The sequence below is a fragment of the Belonocnema kinseyi genome, chromosome 8 (assembly GCF_010883055.1).
Source record: "Belonocnema kinseyi isolate 2016_QV_RU_SX_M_011 chromosome 8, B_treatae_v1, whole genome shotgun sequence".
Classification (NCBI taxonomy): domain Eukaryota; kingdom Metazoa; phylum Arthropoda; class Insecta; order Hymenoptera; family Cynipidae; genus Belonocnema; species Belonocnema kinseyi.
The window spans coordinates 137,703,919-137,718,043 of record NC_046664.1 but is presented as its reverse complement, the minus strand read 5'-3'; the positions used below and the strand labels follow the sequence as shown (position 1 = coordinate 137,718,043).

Sequence of the window (14,125 nt, the reverse complement as noted above, 5' to 3'; positions counted from 1 at the left end):
ATTTTTCAAAAAAGTGAAGGTCATTCCTTAAGTAAATTTCAAAGAGGAATTCAATGGTAAACTTCATTTTGACCTTGACGTTTACCTTCACGGCTTTTGAAGGTCAAGTTTCTTTTTTAAATGGAAACCCCCTTTTTTACATCTGCAATCGATAGAGCGGAAAATTCTACGTTCAGGTACCTACCCAAGTCATAGGTCAATTGTAACGTTCAAGGTCAGTTAGAGGTTATTTGAAATTAACAAAGTTTTCCAAGAGGTCAGTGTAATTTCTGAAGTAAATTTCAACGAGGAATTCAATGGTGACCTTCATTTTGACCTTGCATTGGAGTACCTTGCGTAATGGAGAAGGGTTCAATCCTGTCTCAAAATCAACAATTGAAAGAACTGTAAGGCGCTTCATGGATCATGAATCTATCAAGGACCTTCAGAGAACTGGTGGACCAAAATATGCAGGATCTGAGAAGATCCAGATGGACATAGCCGAAGCATTTGTTGAAAACCCACACCTTAGTTTACGTCGAGCTAGTGATGAGCGTGACGTTGCTCCTGAGACAGTGGGAAATATTTTAAAAAGCATTAATTTCCATCCTTACAAAGTTCATCTGGTACAAGAGCTCAATGAAGACGATCTTGATGGTCGGGTTGAATTTTGTGAAATTATGATGAACAGAATTGATAGAAATCCTCTTTTCTTGTATTATACAGTATTTTCAGATAGATCTAATTTCACTTTAAAAGGTGAAGTTAACACATAAAATTGTAGATATTGGTCCGATACAAATCCTGATTGGTTGTTGGAGAGTCTCTCACAATATCCACAAAAGATTAATGCTTGGACCGGTATCTTGTGTGATACATTGATAGGCCCTTTCTTCATCGATGGTGATTTCAATGCCCATGCATATGAAGAGATTCTCAGAAACCAAATTGTATCAAGAATAAGGGAGAATTCAGGCGATAATTTTCAAAATATTTGGTTCCAGCAGGACGGAGCAGCGGCTCATTATGGTAGGGAGGTTCGAGCATATTTGGATACTCAAATCCCTGAAAGGTGGATTGGAAGAAGGGGTGAAATCGAGTGGCCTGCTAGATCTCCTGATCTGACGCCTCTCGAATATTTTCTTTGGGGTTATTTAAAGAGCAAAGTATACTCAACGTAACCGCAAAGCTTAGACGAATTGCAAAATCGAATTCTGCAACAGGCTACTTTGATTGATAGGGAGATGATTCGTAATGCTGTAACTCATTTTTACAATCGCATAGCTATTTGTCAAGAGGTCCAAGGTTTTCAGTTCGAACATCTTCACTGACGCGTGAGAGGCAAGGGGACTCACGCTAATCAAGCACCCCGAAACGTGAGATGCAGGGGAACTCACGCTAATCAAGCACCCCGAAACGTGAGAGTCAAGGGGACTCACGCTAATCAAGCACCCCAAAGGGAACAGAATTTACTACGTACACGTCGTTGTTCCTGGGTAATGCTAAACGTAAACGTAAACTGATTGGAAAAAACCTTAGAGAAACCTTGAAGATCACCATCAAGATCAATACAGACCTCACCAATGAATTTCTCGTTGAAATTTACTTCAGGAATTGCACTGACCTCTTGGAAATTTCAAATAACCTCTAACTGACTTTGAACGTTACAATTGACCTATGACTTCTGTACGTACCTGAACGTAGAATTTTCCGCTCTATCGATTGCAGGTGTAAAAAAAGGGGTTTCCATTAAAAAAAGCAAAGTTGACCTTCAAAAAGACATGAAAGTCAACTTCAAGGCCAAAATGAAGGTCACCATTGAATTTATCGTTGAAATTTACTTCAGGAATCACACTGACTTTGGAAAACTTTGTTAATTGCAAATAACCTCTAACTGCCCTTGAACATTACAATTGACCTATGACTTGGGTACGTACCAGAACGTAGAATTTTCCGTTCTATCGATTGAAGATGTGAAAAAGGGGGTTTCCATTTAAAAATACAAAGTTGACCCTCAAAAAGACATGAAGGTCAACTCCAAGGTCAAAATGAAGGGCAACTGCAAGGTCAAAATGAAGATCACCATTGCATTCCTCGTTGAAATTTACTTCAGGAATTTTTGGGAATATGAAGTACTAATATCGGAACAGAAAGCCCAAACACTTGGTAAAAAGAAGCTCTATCTCAGTGAAAAAAAATCGCATCGAGTTTGCATTTAGCAATGCTGATTTGAAATCTGTCTACCTGTTAAATGACGTTTATTGTATCTCAGTGAAAAATTTTTTGTTCTTGTAAGAGCAACAAATGTGGAGAAAATAACGCTAATCAAAGCCTAGATTTTAAAAGTCAACTTTGAGCGTTTCCTGAAGTCGCAAAACTGTCCGACAAAAATGGAAAAAATTCAAGTGGAGTCTGTGTCTATTTGGGAATAGAACCCAGCTTTGAAAATTAAAAATATTAAAAATTGTGGTCATCAGAATTGTTAATACAAAAAAAAATATCTCCGGTTTGAAAAGAGATATCGAAACGAATCAAGACTTAAAAGAAAGTGTTTCGTATACTGATAAACCTCGGACCAATAAAAATTCGATAAAAGTGTAAGTTTACCTGTAAAGTGAGTTCGCATAATTTGGACCTTAATGAGCTATGCTAAAGTCTCTTGAGGATATAGTGTACAAGAAAAGAGGTTGAAGGGTGTCCATTGCCTGCTTCTGTACGGTCCCGTGCAGTGTGCAGGTATTGGCCGATGACTAGACCTGGCCATGTGGTATTTTATACAGCAGAGGTTTCCACAAGCCACAGGCGTAGCACTACCCGAGATCGTCCGGCCTTCTTCAAGATTTACGATTTTTTTCGAGGGGAAACTGAGAAAAAAGTCATGACACCTCAAAAAAGATCTCGTTTCTAATTCTGAACCTTAAAGTCCCTTTTTCCTGGTATGACTATAGGACTTGAAATAAACAGTATTTTATTTAAATTATTCGAAGTAAGTAATTGCCGATAATATTTCACGAATAAATTTTTTTATTATTAATTATACTAAACAATTAATCAAATACTCTTAATAATAAAAATAAGTGGTCACAAGTAAATTGAAACATTGCATATAGTAATTTAATAAATTGTTTAGATCCATTTAACAATTTTTAAACTGTTCATACTTAAAAATTTGTCATTATCGAATTTATAATTGAGTATGCGTTTTTAATAATATGTAATAGAAACCCAATTATGTGTGAACTTTTTGCTACTTTTTAATATTTTACATTAATTTATGGGAATATGTTGAATTATTCATAAACAAACTGATTTTTAGGGAATGCAAATTGTGTGTATATAAAATTTACAATGCACTGGATGTTTTATTTAGCAATATTAAAATAAAGAAAAATAAACATTTACGATTTCATTTCACAATCCTCTATTTCAGTGTCAAGTTTCGAATAGTACAATAGAAAAACTGAGTAGATCGTAAAATTGATAGTACAAATAATAGATATTTAATAATAGAAAATAATATTATTTATTATTTCTAATAATAGAAAACAGATTAGATCTAACCTATTGACCTGGGATCTCTCGTAGATACAGGATCCATGTTTGAAAACCCCTGTTACACATAGAAAAATCTTATTCAACGCACACAGTAATGATTAACTTAGAATTACGTTTTTGTACATGGTGTTTAATAAGGCGAATGTTTTTTAAAAATTGAAAAAATATTAGAGCAGAATAGATTGGTTTATTCCTTTGCGAGTGTCTACAATTTCAATAATCCTTGTACTGTATATACAGATGCAGTTTTAAACCTTAAAATTAAATGATAACACATTTGTGAATTCGTAGGTAATATTATTTTATATTCTCGAAAATCCATCAATATTACTTCTTTCATTATTTTTGACTGATAGAGGTTCATTTCATAAAGAAGTATAAATAACAATAGAGAAAATATTTTCGTAAACATTAAAGCGCAAATTTTTCTCGTTATCTTCTAAAACATCATACTTTAAGAAGCCAAAATGTGCACTTTGCGGCAAGAATTATCTCCTTATGTTCGATGGTTTCGAGAATGAAACGTCACTTTATTTTTTTATTAACTTTATAACAAATAATCATTTTCGACTATAAAATTTGTCATTGTGCCCAGAAATGGTTAACGAAATAATTGCTAATCGGCTGAAAAATTGAAAACTCTGTATCAGTATAGACTAAACTTTCCTCTAAAACGTGTAAATTGTCCCATATTTTTAGTATTTTCGTCTGCTGAGATTGTGAATACAATCTGTACAAAAATTGAGGTATCTTTATTTTTTAGATAGATAGAAAAAGCTTATAAATAAATTCTCACACATTGTTAAATTTCTCACATTCTTTTTCAATATCTAATAAATACATCTGTGGACTCTATTCGACAATAACTTTACTGGCAAATGCATATCTGTAATAAGATATGAGTAATATAATTTATTTTACTGTGGAAAATGCGGACGGAATTAACTTAAAATCGTGCTGTTATGTTCGAGACAAGTATAATAATTTACTACAAAATTACGTTGTTTTTTTGGAAGAGAATAGACGACACATATATTACCGATGGTACAAATTTTTCTTACTTCTGAAACTATTTCTCGTACGCTTTCGTAATTGATTGAAAAAATTTCGAATCATTTACAAATTGAAAAAATTACTTCGCTGCACATTTTATAGAAAAATGTCCGTTGACAATGTCTATTGTTTCGTGTTATTTTGCAGATTCTACGAAATTGTGTGCAATCCTTCGAAATTATTTAATTTTCTCATCAATCAGGGTGTTTAGCGATTCTTAGGAACAAAATTCAAGGTCTTTTTCAGGTTTTCTGGGGCAAGAAATCAAAATTTTCCAGGTCTACTTTTTCACATCAAATAATAAAATAAACGTTTGTCATACATGTCAAAAATGATTCATTGCATTTTTTATTGGCTCAAAATTTCTAAAGAAAGCCGAATCGTAAATAAATAAAATTCATAATTTTTTTCGAACATGAATCGTCATTTTGAAATGTTAAGGAATATTCTTAAATATTTGTGATGTCTTTGAAATCAATGAAATCGTTGAAGTCTTTGTGAAATATTTCTTTAATCTTAACCCTTTTAACCCTTTTTCAAATCTTTGAAATCCTTAAAATTTTTAAAGTTATAAAATGCTTGTGAAATTGCTGTGAAATACTTTTGAAACCTGGCGTGCGCGCCTTTTTTAAACCTTTAACATCCGAGAAATCTTTATGAAGTGTTAAGGATACTTAAAATATTTTGAAATGTTCGACATATTTTAAGATCTTTAGAAACATTGTGTAACCTTTTGAAATCTGTTGTACACTCAAAAACCGAGTGGTCAACCCCTCAAAAACCCCGCTGTATGGCCATGGCTTATTCTAATTCTGAAACTGAATTAAAATCGAAATTTTAAACTAATAATGTTTACAATTTCTAAGTCTACCACCTCAAAAAAAGTGCCTTGAAATATCTTCAAAGATTTTTTTTAAACGAGACGTTTCTTTCATAATTGGCTAAAATACTGAAATCACTCTTCGCATTTCGATAAAATTACTATTTTATAAGAAAAAAAAAGAATTAGAAATTTAAGGTTTTCTTGAAAACATCAAGGAGATTTCCAGGTTTTAAAGTTTAAGAAAAATTCAACCAGACTTTTAGGTTTTCAAGATCACTAGACACCCTGTAAATACAATGTCATGCTGTCAATAAATGGATGTTTTTTTCTCTTTTCACCGTAGCATTCAATTGTATTGTCCAGTAAAAGTAATTGGTGTAAACATTTTTACATCAAAGTACAAGGTTTCTACAGCTGCAATTTTTGGTTAAAACATGTAGTACTTTAAGAAAAACGTAACATACAAGTAGCTAATTTTGTTCAGTATTTTCTTGTAGAAAAGTAAAAAAAAATATGAATAAGTATAAGCTTTTTGTCCTTGTTGTAATAAAGTACAATGTCTGACAGAAATTTAAAGGATTTTACATTTTTTTATTTAATATTGGTTCTTGAAGTCATGAAGACACTTTTTATTTTAGGTGAATTATTTTAGAAAACTGCAAATGCTCAGAAAAAATGCCAAATGATTCAAAACTTTAAATGCTGGAAAATTGTACTTCACATTTTCTTTTAAATACTTCAGCTATTATAGTAAATCATAGATCAAGCAGCAATTTCAGTTTTGCAACAATTTTTTACATTAAAATTTTATAAAATTGTTACAAAACAGAAAAACATAAATATTTACAAGCCATTAAATTTTCTTCTCCAAAGAAGAAACGTATGCGCAATTCCACGGCAGATGATATGAAAAATTCACAAGACATAAATGTTTGAAAAGTATCGTTTTAAAAAAAGTGATCATCTTAACTTTCTTTTTGACTGAAAAAGTATTTGTCAACAAATTTTCAAACATTTGATCTAATATTTATAAAAATGCATAATTTAGTTATGAAAATTCAATGCAACAATTTTTCAGTGCACTTAATTTCGAAGTTCGGGATTCAGCACATATTAGATAAAATGTTTGAATTTTTTTTATATATATACTTTTTAATTTATAACAAAGTTAAGACGGTCATTTTTTTTTAAAACGATAATTTTCAAAGTTTAGTTGCCCGAAATTTTGCATATTATATTGAAATAAATTTATACGGGTTAAATATTGTTTAACAAAGAACGTAAAAAAAGTTTTCACACTTACAAAGTTTAGGAGGTAAATCTCCCGTGAAATGACCCGTATATTTTACAATATTTTTCGCAGAATAGTGGGAATTCGTCAGAAGCGATTAATCTACTATGGATTTGATCCTCTACTCACTGTCATAATTTTCATTAGGTTCGTTATCATCTTCTGTATCGCTATCATCATCGTCTTCTCCTACGCGAATAGTGAAGGATTCTTGCTGCGGGTACCACCTTTGCAGATGTTCATTTAATGTTCCTTCGGATGTTCTGCATCGATCTTCTTCAGCCTTTGCGCGTTTTATGCAATTGCTACACAAATCTGCAGTCACTTGTTCCATGACCGTTATGCACAATCGCCTAACATCCTCGAGCTTAAAAGTATTATTATACTTAGACACGAAATTTTTGACGTATGCTCACATGAGTTCTATTGCATTAAAATCGCAGTGAGCAACAGGAAGCCAAAGCAACTTTACATCAGTACGCCCTTCTTCTCTGCATATTTTATCTAGATGATAAATTTTAGGGTATTTATGTTGTTCACACGCATTGTAGAGCGCTGGAACCGTTAACCGTTCATAGGTCTTAATACCGAAGGGCAAGGGAACTTGACGCTTTACTGCCCACTCAATCAAATAATCAGCCTTTCTCCACGCCGTCGTTGGATTTCGAAATTCTGGATCAATCATAGTGTGGTATCGCGCTTGGTTAATGACGATTGCAGTTTTTTGCGGAAGAAGTTGTACGAATTTTCGGAACCAATCTACGTAGTGCTTAGTATTCATTTCATGATGATAATCGTGACTACCTTTTTTCCAATGAAACAGTCCATTGCTCCTGCCAGAAAACCGCCCTCACTACCAATATGACAAATTATCAACCTATTTCCTGCTCCAGAGGGTTTAATAAAACCTCCTCGACAATTTCAATTTCTTGCACTCGGTGACGATAATAGTCATAATTAGCGTGTTCCTTTTGCAGAATGCGTTCCACCCATCCGTCTCTGCAGTATTGAATTTCTCTAACGAATGTTGCTCTTTTCCCTACGATTTCATAACTTTCCATGTAGACGGGCTTATTTTTGTACTTTTCATACTAAAAGTTCATTTTATATAACCAATTTTTTAAGGTGCCTATACTGAAGGTCGGCAAATCAGCAATGTCTTCTTTTAATTTGGCATGTAAATCTTCAACTGTAGTGTATCTTTTTTCAGTATAAAAATCATGCATTTTCCTTTGAATAACGCCTTGTGAAAATTCGTCGCACTCTATTGCCGGTTTGCCACTTTTTTTTGAGGTTCCAAAAATTTCCCGTCGTTCTGTGTTACCTCATTGCTGATTCGATGAACAGTGCTGACAGAAATCTGCAAGCATCGGGCTGTTCTCTCAATAACTCTGTTGATGTCGTTACTTTTGCCTGCATCTTTCTCCGATTGAAAGTACTGCCTTGCTCGAAGAATCATTGTTTTTGCTTCTACTCCGTAATATGACGTATTCTGTTTTTTGGACAAGTCATTCTCCTACGCTGAGGTTATAGTCTTCCGCTTTTCTGTGAAAAATCATCCTTCACTAGCACATTCCTTATCACTGAAGTTTTCACAGTCGTCGCACATGTTTGACACGTCACTATTATAATCAGAATCTGATGAAGAACGACCCTTTTTATTTCTTCACTTGAAAGAGAAACTAATAATTAAAAGTGTCCATCCATATTTTGTGCCCTATTATGACCAGTAAATAAAATAGAAAATGTGGGGTAATTCTCATTTGTTTGAAAATCGTAAACAAAATACTTTCCAGCTTCGCCCAACTGACGAACTACCGTCAAATTAATATTGTAAAGTTTGGTGGCAGTTTGACATTCCAGAAACGATCCAAAAACTCCTTGCTGTGACATGAGATTTCTGTATTGATCGCGGGTCACACAGGCTAACTTGTTTTTAGCTTCTAGTCAATAATCAGCCCAGTTATTGTAGACATGAGTTACAATTTTTTGCTGAACAGAATAATTACTTCTAATATTTTTTATAAGAGCAATCACGCTAAATAAACAGTCACCAGAACAACCAGCATCTTGGATACTATATTTTTCACCGTTCACTGTAAAAACTTTCAACATTTTGACTTGACTGAGATCTATCTACTACGGAAAACTATTCACGAAAAACTGACGGTCTCAGGAAACTGAAGTCCCAAAATTCGTTCTCCGAGTTAAAACAGGGAGAATAAGCCAATAGGAAAAGGTTTCATAAATCTCAAAAGTTGTACAGAAATTGAAAAGTGCCTACGATCGCAGAAGTAATATTTCTAATCGTAAACAAGATGGTAAATTGCATAGTAAAATGGCCAACAACGATAGCAAATTACTCTAAAATTCACTGTAGTCTGCAATTGTAAAAGCATAAATCTGACCTACAGCAGGGGCTGATGTAACGAAAGATGAGTGTCAGCATTTATAGAGCTTTAAGCCTAATGGGCTCTCTTTTAGGTGATAAATTTTGATCAAGTAGATTGGACTACTGTGGTGAAAGTTTATGCCTGTGAAAATTCGACTTTGATTTTTCAAGATCGATGCCACCTAATTTTTCCGTTTTCTAAACAAGACACTCCATGTTTGTTCATATCCCGCGTGTCAAGTTATTCTTTAACAGATTAAACATACCATTTTTTAATTTTTTTATCGTGTTTATTGAAACCAGTTCTTTGTAATTTTGAGTATCAAACAGTCAAAAATAATCACAGAAGTAGTTTTGATGGATTTTCCAGAATATAAAATAATATTACTTTCGAGTTTACAAATGTGTTATTATTTAATTTTAAGCTTTAAAACTGCACCAGTATAAACAGTACAAGGATTATTGAAATTGTAGACACTCGCAAAGGAATAAATCAATCTATTCTGCTCTAATACTTTTTCCAATTTTTAAAAAACATTCGCCTTATTAAACACCATGTACAAAAACGTAATTCTAAGTTAATCATTACTGTGTGCGTAGAATAAGATTTTTTTATGTGTAACAGGGGTTTTCAAACATAGATCCTGTATCTACGAGAGATCCCAGGTCAATAGGTTAGATCTAATCTGTTTTCTATTATTAGAAATAATAAATAATATTATTATTTTCTATTATTTCATATCTATTATTTGTACTATCAATTTTACTATCTACTCAGTTTTTCTATTTTACTATTCGAAACTTGACACTGAAATAGAGAATTGTGAAATGAAATCGTAAATGTTTATTTTTCTTTAATTTAATATTGCTAAATAAAACATCCAATGCATTGTAAATTTTATATACACAGAATTTACATTCCCTAAAATTCAGTTTGTTTATGAATAATTCAACATATTCCCATAAATTAATGTAAAATATTAAAAAGTAGCAAAAAGTTCACACATAATTGGGTTTCTATTACATAATATTAAAAACGCATACTCAATTATAAATTCGATAATTACAAATTTGTAAGTATGAATAGTTTAAAAATTTTTAAATGGATCTAAACAATTTATTAAATTACTATATGCAATGTTTCAATTTACTTGTGACCACTTATTTTTATTATTAAGAGTATTTGATTAATTGTTTAGTATAATTAATAATAAAAAAATTTATTCGTGAAATATTATCGGCAATTACTTACTTCGAATAATTTAAATAAAATACTGTTTATTTCAAGTCCTATAGTCATACCAGGAAAAAGGGACTTTAAGGTTCAGAATTAGAAACGACATCTTTTTTGAGGTGTCATGACTTTTTTCTCAGTTTCCCCTCGAAAAAATCGTAAATCTTGAAGAAGGCCGGGCGATCTCGGGTAGTGCTGCGCCTGTGGCTTGTGGAAACCTCTGCTGTATAAAATACCACATGGCCAGGTCTAGTCATCGGCCAATACCTACACACTGCACGGCACCGTACAGAAGCAGACCCCTTTTTTCAAAAGGCTTCGAGCGGCAACGAGCGGCCAGACAGTGGACACCCTTCAACCTCTTTTCTTGTACACTATATCCTCAAGAGACTTTAGCATAGCTCATTAAGGTCCAAATTATGCGAACTCACTTTACAGGTAAACTTACACTTTTATCGAATTTTTATTGGTCCGAGCTTTATCAGTATACGAAACACTTTCTTTTAAGTCTTGATTCGTTTCGATATCTCTTTTCAAACCGGAGATATTTTTTTTGTATTAACAATTCTGGTGACCACAATTTTTAATATTTTTTGATTTTCAAAGCTGGGTTCCGTTCCCAAATAGATACAGACTCCACTTGAATTTTTTCCATTTTTTTCGGACACTTTTACGACTTCAGGAACAGCTGAAAGTTGACTTTTAAAATCTAGATTTCGGTTAGCGTAATTTTCTCCACATTTGTTGCTCTTACAAGAACAAAAAATTTTTCACTGTGATACGATAAACGTCATTTAACAAGTAGAAAGATTTCAAATTAGCATTGCTAAATGCGAACTCAGTGCGATTTTTCTCACTGAGATAGAGCTTCTTTTTCCCAAGTGTCAGGATTTTTTGTTCCGATATTAGTATAGGCGGCACATCTTATTTCCGACAATTGACAGGGATGGTAATAAAGCACTCTTAGTGCCGCATTGTGTCTTTGGATGTAAGCTGTTCCATCATAATTTAAACAAATATATAGTATGTGTCCTAGGTGCTCGGTGTGTGCATGACACGTTCTGCAGCTAAAATCGGGAATACCTTGACACAAAATGTGATGAGGGAGACATTTCTAAGGAAGAGGCCGTGCATCCTCTACGCTAGGCATTAATCGCTATATGATCCTCACGATGTTTGGATAAAACATTAAGCTTTCAAACAGACAGATGATAAGTCTATTAGAGGTTAAGTCAAAGGTTTTCCAGTAATCAAACCAGGCTATTGATAGTAAGAGCTGGTAGGATACAGCATGAATGAGAGTGAGAGTTTTTGCGCGCGATTGAATTATTTATTCATTATGGTCTTTTTAGCTGTTATTCATATTGGTAATTTTGTCTGAAGGTCCATATCACAAATTTTTAAGTAAGCTTCCATTACATCTAGAACAATGGTTGTAATTTAATAAAATAAATTTTATTATTGATAAATCCTGATTTTTATTACTGAGCTTGAATGATAACACAGCCACACAAAAAAAGTGTGCGGATCTGGTAACAAGACACACGTATTCCTATGTATTTTGGGGCGCTGAATTCAAATTCGGTATCAAAAATCACCCATCACGTCATGGTTCAGCCATAACGTCAAAAAATTACGAAAAATCATGCACTGAGGCAAATAAATTTCAAAATAATGACAGTGATGCAAATTTTCACTTCAAAAACATGTCGACAACTGTGAAGGATCAACCCTTGCCTGATATCAACTTATTTAACATAACTTTACCCAACAGAACCTGACCTCACCTAATCTGAATTAACAGAAATTTATTGAACTACACTTAAAGCTCTGGAAGCATATTTTCCCAGTAGCAAATGTGTGCTACATCGAATGGGTCAACTCGAGCCTAGCCTAGAAATAACTCTAACCTAACCTAACTTAACCTAACCTAACCTCTCGAAACACAATTAAACTGATCTTAAACGTGAGCGTAACCCTTTGCATCGTTCCTTCGAAGAAAAAAGGACACGTTATAGCAGGCAGAAAATAGACTGAAGTAGGTCTATAAATCAATTTAATTTAATATATATTGATAAAACGCATATTTCTTTATTTAGTAATGAATTTGCATTTTCCAGAAAAGTATGTGAACTATAAATAAATAATAATATAAATATATTGGGTGGGATGGAAGTTCAATTTAATTGAAGTGTACAGCAGGGTGGGAGACCAAGGCAGCCGCGTCAAAGCGCCGGGGCAAGATATGGAGGAGTAAGCACGGAAGAGTTTACGGTGGGGTAGACTAGAGAGTCTGAGTAAGGTACGGTAGCAGTGTCAGGTTGCGCTGTGGTGGCAGAGCTGACGTCAGTTACGTAGGTCGATCATTACTTGGAATCGGTTTAATGGATAACTCTAGCAGCAAAAAAAACGAGGAAATTAATTCAGACCCGGAAGTGTTCTGTACGCCGAAAGGTGAGACAAAAGGGTTGAAAATAGAGGGCTTATATAAGTAGAAAATGTAATGTTAGAAGAAATGCCCAAAATGACAAGCTGTAATAACGATAAAGGAAAAAAGTTAGCAGCAAAGTGGAGAGGAAATTAAACAAGAAATAACGAAAAAAGTGTCCAAAATTTGAGATGAGAAAATGGGAATAAGTTAGCTCAAACCGGGAGTTCGGAGGTAAGGAGAGTGGGAATAAGGAGAACGAAAGGCTGACAAAAATACAAAAAGAAATAGAAAGGAAAAATAGAGAGGAAAGGAATAAGACATGGTGATGAAGGGTCGAGCATATAGGGGAAAGAACTGAAGCATAAATGCTAAGGAAAATACAGATAGAAGGTATACGATAGAATTAAGATGAAAAAAGGGGAGAGTTAGTAAAAAAAGAGGTGGGAAGTTAGGACAGTAAGGGATGGGTGATAAGAAAATAAGAAATAGTAGGAAACAAAAAGATACGAGAATTAAAATAAGGGAAGGATGGAGGGCATGTTACTGGAATATAGAAGGCTTGGGAAGAAATAATGAGGGTTTATGAGAAAATTGGCACAAGAACATTTAGTAGTAATAAGGATGGGGAAGAGAGAAAGGAAGGAAATCTAAAGAGAAGATACTAAATAGGGAGGGAAAGAAATTATGAAAGAGATAGAAGGAGATCTGATTATTTACCTTAAACGGAAGTATAGAGAGGTACGAGAAACATGAATATACACAAGGAAGATGATAAAAGGGAACGGTATTTCATTATGTGATAGTGGACGACGAAGTACAAGAAGTCAAGAAGTTATTGCAAAGGTATTATATAGCTTCCAATTACTTTCCCATAATAGTGATATTAGAGGGAGAGAAAGTAATAACAATATGGCTAAAAAGGAAGCAAAGATAAAAAGCAGGAACAGGAGATTGGTTAATGAAAGGAAAAGAACAGTTCACAAAAAGTTCAGGAAAGTCAACATAAAAAAGAAAAATTTAAACGATGAAATGGAAATAATGATAGAAAAAATAAAAAAAGAGTATTAGAGTGCACAAGCAAAAAAGATGTTAGTAAAGGAAGGGGTAGAAGTGGATAAAGTCAAGAATGTAAAGAGAAGAAGAGAGTGGGGAAAGGAATGGGGTTTATGGACAACATATATGTTCTGAAATATCTAGTGAATAAAAGGAATAAACAAGAGTACCTGAAACTTTTAGAGAGAGAAAACAGGGTAAAAGTAGGAAAGTAAGTAGTAAATATTTTCTGGTATTTTATGAGGAGTAAGGCAAGTATGTCGTCTGAATCTGCTTTTATCGAGTAGAATAATCTCAGACTAGAGGAAGAAATG

General features: G+C 33.5%; 1 protein-coding gene across 10 annotated transcripts in view; it reads right to left on the bottom strand.

The window, feature by feature from the left end:
* LOC117177683 (epidermal growth factor receptor-like) overlaps nt 1–14,125 on the bottom strand; it is a 326,636-nt gene that overhangs the window by 79,917 nt on the left and 232,594 nt on the right. The gene's annotated exons all lie outside the window — the stretch shown is intronic.